The sequence below is a fragment of the Meriones unguiculatus genome, assembly GCF_030254825.1.
Source record: "Meriones unguiculatus strain TT.TT164.6M chromosome Y unlocalized genomic scaffold, Bangor_MerUng_6.1 ChrY_unordered_Scaffold_32, whole genome shotgun sequence".
Taxonomy (NCBI): domain Eukaryota; kingdom Metazoa; phylum Chordata; class Mammalia; order Rodentia; family Muridae; genus Meriones; species Meriones unguiculatus.
The window spans coordinates 2775225-2788484 of record NW_026843711.1 but is presented as its reverse complement, the minus strand read 5'-3'; the positions used below and the strand labels follow the sequence as shown (position 1 = coordinate 2788484).

At 40.7% G+C, this 13260-nt stretch overlaps 1 non-coding gene across 1 annotated transcript; it reads right to left on the bottom strand.

Moving 5' to 3' along the window:
* Positions 1-1513: 1513 nt before the first annotated feature.
* LOC132651888 (U6 spliceosomal RNA) lies at positions 1514-1620 on the bottom strand. The gene has a single exon (XR_009589439.1). It is a non-coding gene; the product is annotated as a U6 spliceosomal RNA (small nuclear RNA).
* Positions 1621-13260: the final 11640 nt, after the last annotated feature.

The window sequence follows — 13260 nt, the reverse complement described above, 5'->3', positions numbered from 1 at the left end:
ATTACATGGTGATCAGATAAGATACAAGGGAATATTTCAATCTTCTGATATCTGTTAAGGCTTGTTTTGTGACCAGCCTTATGGTCTATTTTGAGAGGGTTCCATGAGATGCTCATGAGAAGAAGAATTCTTTTGTGCTTGCGTGTAAGGTTCTATAAATGTTTGTTAAGTCCATTTGATTCATGACCTCTTGTTTAATTTGTTTTGTTGACCTGTCATTGTTGAGAGTGGGGTGTTGAAGTCTCCCACTATAAATGTGTGGGGATTTATGTGTGGTTTAAATTTTTATTAATGTTTCTTTTACATATATGGGTGCCCTTTTATTTGGACCATAGATGTTCAGGATTGTGATGTCTTCTTGGTGAAATTTTCCCCTGATGAGTGTGCAGTGTCCTTTCCCATCTCTTTTGATTAATTTTAGGTGAAAGTTTATTTTAATCAGATATTAGAATGATTACTCCTCCTTCCTTCTTTGGTCCATTTGCTTGGAAAGCAGTCTTCCAGCCCTTTACCCTCAGGTAATGTCTATCTTTGTGATTTAGGTGTTTCTTGTATGCAACATATTGTTGGGTCTGGTTTCCACATTCATTCTGTTAGGGTGTGTCTTTTATTGGAGAATTGATTCCATTAATGTTGAGAGAGAGTAATGACCAATGGCTGTTAGATCCTTTGATTTTGATGTTGTCTCTAGTAGTAAGATTGTGTGCATGGTGCTTTTTTATTTACTGTAGTGAAATTAATTATTTCCTGAATTTTTTTGAAAGTAGCTAGTTTTCTTTCATTGTATTTTTCCTTCTCGTCACTTCAATTAAGCTGGAATTTTGTGTAGGTAATGTTGAAATTTGTTGTCATTGAATAACTTGTTTTCTCAGTCTATCTGAGAAACTCTATGTGAGTTTTGCTTGTTATAATAGCCTGGGCAGACATCTGTGTTCTCTCAGGGCCTGCTTGATATACATCCTGGCCCTTTTGGCTCTCATAGTCTCTGTTGAGAAGACAGGTGTGATTATGATGGGCTTGCCATTAGATGTTACTTGGCCTTTTCCCCTTGCAGCTTTTAGTATTTTGTTGTTGTTCTGTATACTTACTCTTTTGATTATTATGTGGTGGAAAGATTTTCTTTTCTGGACTAATTTATTGAGTGTTGTATAAATCTCTTGTATCTTTATGGGCCTCTCCTTTAAGTTGATAAAATTTTCTTCAATGATTTTGTTGAAAATACTTTCAGGGCCTTGGAGGAGAAATTTTTTTTCCTCTATTCTTATTCTTCTTAGGTCTGTCTTTTTATGTTGTCTTGAATTTCTTGGTCCGTCTGTGTCAGGAATTTTTTTAGCTTTAACCATTTCTTTGACAGATATATCAGTTTCTTCCATTGTATATTCCACACCTGAGATTCTTTCTTCCATCTTTTGAAATCTATTGTTTATACTTACCTCTGTAGTTCCTGTTTTCTTTCCTACATTCTTTCTTACCAAAATTTGTTCTATTTGTGTTTTCTTTAATTTCTCCAATAAAAAATATGGACCACTTCAGGAATTTGTGTGTCATCCTAGTGGATGGGCAATGCTAATCCTCTCTGTCTTGTTCCAATTTTAGTATATGTGCTGCCAAAGCAAGCACCACATATTTCTTTCAAGTGGTCATTAATAAAGTCACATGTCCTTGACTTGTGAATTTCACATTATCACAGATTCAATTATTATTTTTTAAATGCACAGATATGTCATCAGTCAGTGAATATTTTTCTGTGAAAATGCTCCCTTACCAAAGCAAATCTTTGAACAAAAAGCATTTAATTGGGACATTGCTTACATTTTTACAGTGACCATCCATGATGTCATGTCAGCAAGCACTCATCTTGTTGTAATCCACCAAAAATGAGAGCTTTTCATACTGAACAACAAGTGGCAAGCAGAGAGAGGGAGACTGAGTCAAAGAGACAGAGAGAAAGAGACATATTCAGAAATAGAGAGACAGAGACCAAAGAAACAAAGATATAAAGTGACAGAGACTGAGAGACAGAGACTTCTTTCTGTATGGTCATGTTCATTGGCATATCAACCTCAAAGGACAAACATTTATAATATAAATCAAAAAGAAATTATATTTTTTAATATTTTTATTTAATTTTTATTAATTACACTTTATTCATTTTGTATCCCTCGATAACCCCTATCCACTCCAAATCCAACCATCCCTGCCCCTTCTCCATGCATACCTTTCCCCAAGGCCACTGATAGAGTAGGTTTTCCTCTCTTTACTTCTGATCCTAGTCTATCAGATCGCATCAAGAGTGGTTGCATTGTTTTTCTCTGTGGCCTGGAATGGCTGCTTATATTATCAGGGTGAGGAGATCAAAGAGCAGGCCAATCAGTTCATGTCATAGGCAGTCCCTGTTCCTATTACTATGGAACATACTTGGACACTGAACTGCCATGGGCTACATAAAACCCTGCACTCAGTTTTTGGTTCTGTTGTTCTCCTTGTGAAGCTCCTGTCCTCTCCAGATCTTACTATTTCCCATGTCTTTCATTAGACTCCATGCACTCTGGGAAATTGTTGGCCACAATTCTCAACATCTGCTTGGATAGTCTACCAGCCAGAACCTTTCAGAGGCCTCCTGTGGCAGACTACTAACATGTTACCTGTTTTCTTCTTCTTATGTCCATCCTCTTTGCATTTCAGGATGGGGATTGAGCATTTTAGCCAGTCCTTCCTCTTGATTAGTTTCTTTAGGTGTACAGATTTCAGTAGGTTTATCCTATATTATATGTCTATATGTGTGAGTATATACTGGGTGTGTCTTTTTGTTTCTGGGATAGCTCACTCAGGATGATCCTTTTCAGTTCGCACCATTGACCTGAAAATTTCATAATTTCCTTGCTTTTTTTATTGCTGAATAATATTCCATTGTGTAGATGTACCACAATTTCTGTATCCATTTTTCAGTGGGGGGGGCATCTGGGTTGTTTCCAGGTTCTGGCTATTACTAATAAAGCTGCTACAAACATGGTTTATAGCACATGCTGGAGAGCATCTCATTATATAGCAGAAAATCCTATCAATGAACTGGTGTTTATCCAACTACTTCACACCCTATGAGCTCAAGTAGAAACTCTGATCAAGCAGTCCTGGCACGAACACTACATTTAGAGGGTTTGTCTGGAGTACCACAGCAGGAGACAACAGCTGCTCTTTTGTCCTAGGCATATAACATGAACACATGTTGTTTTATAGGATTAACATTAGAGCAGATGATACAGGTAGACAAAGAGTAAATAAAAATTGCTGGCCTTCAGTCTTGTCAAAAATTTGATAAATATGGCATTTTAACATATGTATTCTTATTATTACAGAGTCTATCCTGCTAAGGCACAAAAAAGATTAATTCAGTTTTTATAGGTGCAAGCTATACATTTAAAACAAAAGTTTGCCCAATTGTTGAAACTTTAATGGTATTTAGTGATGGTTCATTATCTGGTGTGCTGCCTATGCTTATAAAAGAAATATATATATATATATATATATATACATATATATATATCTTTTAAAGTGACTAACACATCTGAGCAGATAGCAGAGCTATCTGCAGTATTAGCTTGTGTTTCAAATTTTAATAAGCAGTCTTTGAATATTTTTACAGATCGTGTATATGCAGCTCATTTGCCTAGGTTAGAGACTGCAAGTTGAATTCAGACATCTTCTCCCACTGAAAGTTTATTTTTACATATTCAAAATTTGATAGAAAAAAAAACCTTTCCTTTTTTAATAGGACATTTGAGAACTCATTCTAATTTGGCAGGACCCCTGTCTAAAGGAAATGCATTGGCAGATAAAGTCACCAAAGTTTATTGTTCACAGTTAAAAAGAGCCCAGGATGAGCATAATATGCATCATCTTAATAGTGAAACCTTGAGACATAAATATGGATTGTGAGAATTAAATATGGATTGCCTAACTAATAGTCACATAGTATAGTCAAGGCTTGAAGTACTTGTCCTCAGTTTCAGCCTGTTTAACATTTGGGAATCAATCCTAAAGGATTGGCTCCAAATCAGATTTGGCAAATGGATATTACTCATATTCCTGAATTTAAACAATTGAAATATGTGCATGTTTGCAGAGATACCAATTCTTGACTTTTTTTGCCACTCCTTTTTTTTTTTGTTATTTGTCAGTTCCTTTATTTTCTTTTTTCTTTATTAACTACACTTTACTCACTTTGTATTCCCCCCATGGTTCCCTACCTCCTCCACAATGTTAAACCTACCAATTCATGAGCATGGCAGAACTTTCCATATTCTGATATCTTCTTCAATTTCTTTCTTCAGAGACTTGAATTTTTTCTCAAACAGGTCTTTCACTTGCTTGGTTAGTGTCACCCAAGATACTTTATGTTATTAGTGGCTATTGTGAAGGGTGTTGTTTCTCAAATTTCTTTCTCAGCCCTTTTGTCTTTGGTATACAGGAAGGCTTCTGACTTTTTTGAGTTGATTTTGTATCCTGCCACTTTGCTGAAGGTGTTTATCTGCTGGAGAAGTTCTCTGGTTGAATTTTGGGGTTGCTCATATATACTATCATATCATCTCTGAATGACACTTTGACCTCTTTCTTTCCGGTTTGTATCCCCTTGATCTCCTTTAGTTGTCTTATTGCTCTGCTTAGGACTTCCAGAACTATGTTGAAGAGGTATGGAGAGAGTGGGCAGCCTTGTCTTGTCCCTGATTTCAGTGGGATTGATTTAAGTTTCTCTCCATTGAGTTTGATGTTGGCTATAGGTTTTCTGTATATTGCCTTTACTATGTTTAGATATGTGCCTTGTATCCCTGATCTCTCCAAGACTTTAGATATGAATGGATGTTGGACTTTGTTAAATGCTTTTTCCGCATCTAAGGAGATGATCATGTAGATTTTCTCCTTCAGTTTGTTTATGTGGTGGATTACGTTGATGGATTTCCATATGTTGAACCACCCTTGCATGCCTGGGATGAAGCCTACTTGGTTATGGTGGATGACATCTTTGATGTGTTCTTGGATTCGGTTTGCAAGTATTTTTGTGTGAATGTTCATAAAAGAGATAGGTCTGAAGTTCGCCTTTTTTCTTAGGTCTTTGTGTGGTTTAGGTATCAGGCTGACTGTCGCTTCATATAATGAGTTTGGTAATGTACCTTCTGTTTCTATTTTGTGGAATAGTTTGAGGAGAATTGTAGCACTTCTTTGAAGGTCTGGTAGAATTCTGCACTGAAGACATCTGTCCCAGGGCTTTTTTTGGAGGGGAGACTGTGCATGACTGCTTCAATTTCCATGGGGGATATAGGGCTATTCAGTCTTTTTACCTGATCTTGACTTAATGTAGGAAGATGGAATCTATCAAGAAATTTTTCCATTTCATTTAGGTTTTCAAATTTTGTGGCATATAGGCTTTTATAGTATGACCTAATGATAGTTTGAATTCTCTCAGGGTTTGTAGTTATGTCACCCTTTTGATTTCTGATTTTGTTGATTTGGATAGATTCTGCTTTTTAGTTAGTTTGGCTAAAGGTTTGTCTATCTTGTTGATTTTCTCAAAGAACCAGCTTTTTGTTTAATTGATATTTTGAATAGTTTTATTTGTTTCTTTTTTTTTTAATGCAGTTTATTCAGGAACTTTGAACAATCATCTGACCCTGGGGAAAGCCAGCCCACTTTAAATAGCCTCTGGGTAGCCAACCTCAGCATGCCACGTGGACAATGCAGATAGTCCACATACATGGAAGCAAGCCAGATCCTCAGCCTTAGCCAAATGTGGAGTTGTTTGTGACAGAGAGCACTCACCATCGGGAAGGTGGAAGGTGGAAACCAGCTCCATCTTTCAGGCACGGCATTACCCAGCTCTCTACAGTTCCCCCTTTTTGTTTTGGATGCATCAGGCAAGAGTAGAGGTCTGATCTCTGATATTAGAAATAACCTGGGACTTTGTACTGATGTTCATTTAGGTGTCATCCACCCAAAGAGCATCAGACCCGTCCAATACCTTTTTCTCAGAGGCGGGACCTGGGGCATCAACCCCCATGCAATCAGACATGCTCTTCTCTGGGTCCAAAGCGGCTGACCCTGAGTGCAGTGCTTAGCCTCGCATCCTGAGCATAACATTTTGGCTTTTTATGGTAGCCAACCATGCTTGGGGAGACTGTCCTGCTTCAATGGCTTTAAAGACCTGAATGGTCATGGCTGCATTACTATGCTGTTGTGAGACTCTAATCTTGCAAACCAAGGTGACCAAAACCAGAAGGCCTGCTAAAGCTCCCATGCCCGCCCATTCCTTCAGATGATTCATGGCTGCAGCAATCCGTGATGATAATCCTGTGGCTAGTCCTGCGTCCACTCTGGTAAAATTTACCATGACAATTGCCACTCTCAGCTGCTCCATCGTAGTATCGAATTCCCCAGTCCAATTACCTAAAATATAGCTAGACAATTGTTTAGACAGATTTGCAGCACAGGGAAAATTCCAGCTTTTTGTTTAATTGATTATTTGAATAGTTTTATTTGTTTCTAATTGATTGATTTCAGCCCTGAGTTTGATTATTTTCAGCTGTCTGCTCCTCTTTGGGTGTATCTACTTTTTTTTTTTTTTTAGGGTATTCAGTTGGGCCACTAAGATGCTTCTATGTGATGTTAGAAATTTTTTCTTGAAGGCACTTCACGCTGTAAATTTTCCTCTGAGCACTGCTTTAAATGTGTCCCATAAATTTGGGTATGTTGTACCTTCATTTTCATTGAATTCTAGAAAGATGTTAATTTCTTGATTTATTTCTTCCTTAACCCAGCTGTCATTGAGTAACAAGTTGTTCAGTTTCCATGTGAGTGTCAGCTTTTTATTATTTCTGTTGTTGTTGAGGTCCAGCTTTAGTCCATGGTGGTTAGATAGAATACAAGGGATTATTTCAATCTTTTTCTATCTGTTGAGGCTTGCTTTATGAACAATTATATGGTCTATTTTGGAGAAGGTTACATGTGGTGCTGAAAAGAAGGTATACTCTTTTGAGTTTGGATGAAAAGATCTGTAGACATCTATTAGATCCATTTGATTTAGGGACTCTGTAAGTGATTTTATTTCCCTATTTATTTTCTGACTAGTTTATCTGTCCCATGGTGAGAGTGGAGTGTTGAAGTCTCCTACTATTAAGGTATTAGGATCAATGTGTGATTTAAGCTTTAATATTGTTTCATTTACGAATGTAGGTGCTCTTGTATTTGGGGCATAGATATTGTGATGTCCTCTTGGTGGATTTTTCCTTTGATGTTGGAATCTGTGGTCCCTTAAGGACTGTATGATTTCTGTCCAGGTCCTTCTGGCTTTCATAGTTTCTGTTGAGAAATCTGGTGTGATTCTGATAGGTTTACCTTCATATGGTACTTGGCCTTTTTCCTTTGCTGCTTTTAGAATTTTTTCTTTGTTTTGTAGGTTCAGTGTTTTGACTATGATGTGAGGTGAAAAATTTCTTTTCTGGTCTAATCTACTTGGTGTTCTGTAGGCCTCTTGTATGTTTGTGGAGATCTCTTTCTTTAAGTTGGGAAATTTTTCTTCTATAATTTTCTTGAAAATATTTTCCAGACCTTTGAGCCTGATGTCTTCTTTTTTTTCCTACTCCTATTATTCTTAGGTTTTGTCTTTTCATGGTGTCCTTAATTTCTTGGATGTTTTGTGTTTGGAACTTTTCTGATTTTATTTTTTCTTTGAGAGAAGTGTCAATTTCCGCAAGTGTATCTTCGGATCCTGAGATTCTTTCTTCCATCTCTTGTATTCTGTTGGTGATGCTTACCTTTGTAGTTCCTGATCTTTTCTCTATGTTTTCCAGCTCCAGGTTTTTCTCTATTTATGTTTTCTTTATTGATTCTAATTCTGTTTTTATGTTTTCCACCATTTCCTTCATCTGTTTGAATGTGGAGTCCTTCTTTTCAATGACAGCCTCTTTTTTTTTTTTTTGTCTGTTTCCTCTATATATATCACTAATTGTGCCTATACTTCTTTGGCTATAATTGCCTGTATATCTGTGAGAGCTTTGTTTGTTTCTTCACTTGCCTTCATTTGTGTGGACATTTCTTTGAGAGCTTTGTTCATTTCTTCTTTGTTTGCCTCAATTTTCATGGTAATTTCTCTGAGAGCTCTATTTGTTTCCTCTTGGTTTGTCTGGATTTCTTAGGCTATTTCTCTGAGGGCTTTGTTCATTTCATCTTTATGAGACTCTAATAGCTGGAGAAACATAGTTTTGAGGTCGTTTTCTTGTATATCCAGTGAATTGAAGTGTCCATTGGTTTGTGGGGTTGCTGGTGAGGTCATTATGTCCTGATTTATTTTGGGAGTGTTCTTAGGTATGCCTCTAGCCATCTGGTTATTTATATCCCTCACTGTTTGTTCCTCGAGTTTGTAGTTCAGGCTATGATCATCTCTTTCTGTTTTCTGGACTGTTTTTTTAAGGAAGATGAGAGAGGTTCAGTGGTTTGGAAGTGTGCATTGTGGTTTCAGTTTTGCCTAAGTAAGGAATGTGATGCTGGTGCTATTCACATGCACTTTTAGCAGGCACTGTGTGCATGCAGGGATTCTCTGACTATTGCAGTGGCCTTCAGGCCACTATTATGCAGTTCTGTCTGAGATCCATGGATTGTTTGCCTGGATTACACAGGTGGACCCACAAGGAAGAGGCTTCAATGTTGTGGTCACTATACCAAGAATCCCTACGATGCCCACACTTAAAGTGTGGGTGGCAGGGATCTAGTCTGCTTGCTTCTGTGGAGAGGCACTGGGTCTGGGGCAAACTCTCCCTAGAAGGCTCACTCACTCTCTTGCAGGACCAGTTGGAATGCACAGGGGTTCCCCTTGCTCTCTACTCTCTGATTTGTTTCTGCTGTGGAAAATGTGCGGGTAGGCTAACAGTCAGCTCTGTGACACTGTGGCCACAGGATTCAGTGTCCACCTTTCCTGTGAGCTGCCTTTCTGTCCTTTCCCTCTGCCAGGAGGGTTTATGGTCCTAGGGTACTGCATGAAAGAGTTGGGTTGAGTGTTTTCAATCCCAGATCCTAGGCCCAAATCTCTCTGCCAGAGCAGCCTGGTAGTAGAACCTATGTTTGCTGATTCTGAGAGAGTACCAGGTATTGCTGAGTGTCCTTAGATCCTGAGCTGGGGTTTCTTCACCAGGGGCCACTGGGTGAGCTGGAGAGGGGGTGCTCTGTCCTGTGGCAGGTTGCTTCTCTGCCCTTCCCCTCTGACCTTCCCCTATGCTAGGTCAAGCTTATGGTGGAGCTCTCAGGGGAGTGCCAGAAGAGGTTGAGATTTCTCAATCGGATCCTGAGCCGGGTTTTCTCTTTCTCTGCCAGGGATCGGGGAGGGGGTGGCTGTTGGTGCTAGGACTTGGGGCTAGACCTTATTACGCTGGACCCAGGAACATCTCAGGACGTGTGGAATGACCACAGTCCCAGATCCCGAGCTGAAGTTTGTTCGCTAGGAGCAGCTGGCAGCACTGGGGTCCCAGGGCTGTGAAGCCACTGTGTGCCTCTCTAACCCTCTGCTCCTTCTCAGCGGGGTTATGGTGTTGTTCTGGTTCTTATTGTGCTGGACCTGGGAGAATCTCAGGATGTGTGGAATGACCACAGTCGCTGATCCTGAGCTGAAGATTTTTTGCTAGGAGCAGCTGGCAGCACTGCGGTCAGGGCACTGTGAAGCCACTGTGTGCCTCTCTATCCTTCTGCTCTGCTGTGGCAGGGTTATGGTGGCATTTGGAGAGTGCCCAAAAGGATTGGGTTTTCTCAGCCCCAATCTGTTTTTTTGTTATTGTTGTTTGTTTGTTTGTTTGTTTGTTGTTGTTGTTGTTGTTTTGGTGGGAGCTGCAGCTCTCACTGGGGCTGGGGTACAGACAGTGTGGTGTGTGGCAGATTCTGCTGGATGCCTCCTGCCTCCTCAGAAGAGAGAGTAAAGTTTTGGGTGTGGGGAAGTGCCCCCGGGATCACTTCTTGGGGTGTCTCTTCCCTGAGGAGTCTGCTGTGACCTGATTCTAGAAGGACTCAGATCAAGGTTAGTCTCTTTCTTCTTGGAAGTCTAGATAACTCTGTTCTGGGTTGATCAGCCCCTTCACTCACCAAGTTTTGCATTGTGAGTTCTCTCCCCTTCAGCTAAGCTGCACACTAGCTGCAGCCATCTTGGAAGTCCTTGTGATTCAGGTTTTGTCTTTTTATGTTGTCTTGAATTTCTTGAATGGTTTGTGTCAGGAATTTTTTAGATTTATTATTTTCTTTGATGGGTACATCGATTTCTTCCATTGTATCTTCCACACATGAGATTCTTTCTGCCATCTCTTGTATTCTGTTGGTTATGCTTACCTCTGTAGTTCCTGATTTCTTTCCTAGGTTCTCCCTCTATGTGATTTCTGCCATTTGTGTTTCCTTAAATCTTCCAATTCTATCTTCAGATCTTGAACTGTTTTGTTGTTTTCCTTTACCTGTCTGACTGTATTTTCCTGTTTTTCCTTAAATTTCTTCAGCTGTTTATTTGAGCTTGCCTTTGTTTCTTTTATTTCTTTCAGTAACACAGACAGTTTGCCTGCATCTTCCTGTATTTCTTTACAGATGACCATAATCTGTTTCAATATATCTTCTCCTAATTCTTTACACATTTTATTTACTTCCTTTATTAACCTCTTCATTAGCATGGATGTTAGGTCATCTTCTTGAATTTCACTTATGTTAGGGTGTCCAGGGCTACTTTCCCCTGCATAACTGGGTTTTGGACATGCTATGTTGTTTTGCATTTTGTTGGTTTTACTTTTTTGCTGGCCTGTACCCATCTCTCTGTCTCAAGTGTTGTCTGTTAATTTCTGGTGCCTGCTGAGCCCTGGGGTGCTGGAGCCAGCCACCAGAGTTGAAGGGTTCTTGAGTCGGGAGTGAGAATTAATATTAATGAAATAAACCCACAGCACACAGGAAACTCTTTTAAAGGTCCAGACTTGACAGCCACAGCAAAAGGCAGGCTACTGCAGGAAGCAGTGCAAGCAGCAAGTCTCAAGTCTCTGCCTCCTCCTCTGCCTTCAGCCCTCTGTTTCCTAACATTTAGATTTCCCACATTACACTTGCTTTTTGTGAAATCTTAGGTCTGGTTCATGTTCCAAGTCCTCCAAGCTCTGTACTCCAGCTCTTCTTCTCTCCTCTTGCTCCTCCCACCCTTTCCTGTTCTCTCGCTCCTCCCATTGCACAACATTGTATCTAGTTGCTTTATCTGTGTCCTCTTTACACAAGAGTTGAGACAGGATGCTTGGAGCATCATCTTCAGCCTTCTTCTGCAGTAACTGTCTGCCTGTCTTTTTATTGTAGAGTTTCTAAGCCAGAGTAGGAACATCTCAGAACAATGGTTTAAATTCCATGAGGAGTCTGAGGAAGAGGTGTGATCCACACAAGCTATCCTACCTGCTGTCGCAAACAAAAGGAGATGAACTTGCAAATTCTACCCTGTCTTTAGAGAAGGTCCAGTAAAAGCAGTCTCTTCTGCTGAGATTTAAATATCAAAGCAGCTGCCAGAGACACCCCTCCCGACACTGGGGCAGGGAGAATCCACCTGGCGGGTTCTGAAGTTCTCCTATGCTTTTGGGTATGCTCAACTGAATAGTGGTGCTTCTCAGAAATTGTCAGAGATCACTTCAGGAGTATGGACCTGGATGGTAACTGTGGTATTCAGGAAGGCTCTCCTCTCCTCAGGAGAGGTCCTGGTGATGACTGTCTTGCTGCTGGGTTTCTTGCTTTGAATTTAGTGAGCAGCAGCTGTTGCTCTTAAGGTGTAATTTTTGGGTGCAGCCCTCTTGAAGGACCAGGGATCCCCACAGTTTTCTCAGTTTAGCTAGGGATAACTGGTTGATCCTTGGCACAGTATCTGATGGCTGCTCTAATGGCTTTGGTAGGTCTGATGGTGTAGCTGTGCACCCCAGTGCCCTAGGGGAACTCAATAATGGAGGCTGAGCACAGCTCTCCTGCCTGCAGTAAAAGGCTAGAGCCTAGAGTCTGAGTGAATCCAGAAAGTCTTTTGGTACTGGGTGTCCTGAACGTTAGTCTGGATGATCCCCCCCGCTGTGGTGTTTCCTCCTGACAGGGACACCCAGTCTTTGCTTTGGGGACCACCATTCTCTCTGGGATGATGAGTAGAACCCACAGGCACAGACGAGTTTGGCTCTGCCTTTCCAGCCTTTGGGAGTTTGGACATCTGCCTAAACTGGGTAATTTTCCTGAGACCTTTTCGGGATGGTGAGTAGAACCCACAGGCACAGATTTAGGTGGCTGTGCCTTTCTGCCTTTCTACCTTTCTGGGGATTGGGTGCCTGGACGTCTGCCAAAACTGGGTAATTTTTCCTGAGACCTTTTTGGGGTAGCAGTATCAGCTGAGTGCTCTGAGATCAGACCAGCCATTTCCCTCCCTGTGGGTTTGCACCCAACAGTGAAACTCAGTTTCTGGTGCCCTGGGGCAGCAAATCAGGTGTGCAGGAGGAGCTCTGTGCTGTTGTCTGGATCCCCAGCTCTGGCTTATGGCTGGCTTCTGGGTGCCTATGGAACCCAGACTCTTTTCCAGGGGATGTCTGGGTGACTAAGGTCGAGCCCAATTGTTTCCTGCACCGTGGGGTTATCTCTCAACTGGAAATTCCAGTCTCTGATGGTGTGTTGTGCACAGATCAGTCTGGGACCATGAACAGAGCACACTGGCATGTGGCTTTGGGCTGGTGACCAAGTGTCTGGCAGAACCGGGAGCTCTTCTGAGGTTTAGCTGTGTGAGTTAAAAGCTGATTGAATCCCCCACCGTGGGGTATCCTTTTACCAGGAAAACACAATCACTTGTGTTTTATGGCCTTGAGTTCTGATCACTGTGCCATTTCTGCTGTGCTGCTGGTCAGAATGAGAGTCCTCCTGGTGCTGCCATCTTGCCCTGCCATTTTTGCCACTCCTTAACCACGGAATGCTGCAAAGAATGTTATTGATCATTGCCTACAGGCTTTTAAGGTTCTAGGAATTCCTAAACAATTTAAAACTGACAATGGAACAGGATATACTAGCAAAACTTTTAAAAGATTTTGTCAACAGTTTCAAGTTTCTCACATAACCAAAATACCTTACAATCCTCAAGGACAAGGCAAGGTAAAACATGCCCACTAAACAATTAAAATTCATTTGCAAAACACAAAGGTGAAGGTACTCCCTTGGACACCTAAGAATCACCTTAATCATGTTCTTTTCATTCTGAATGTTTTA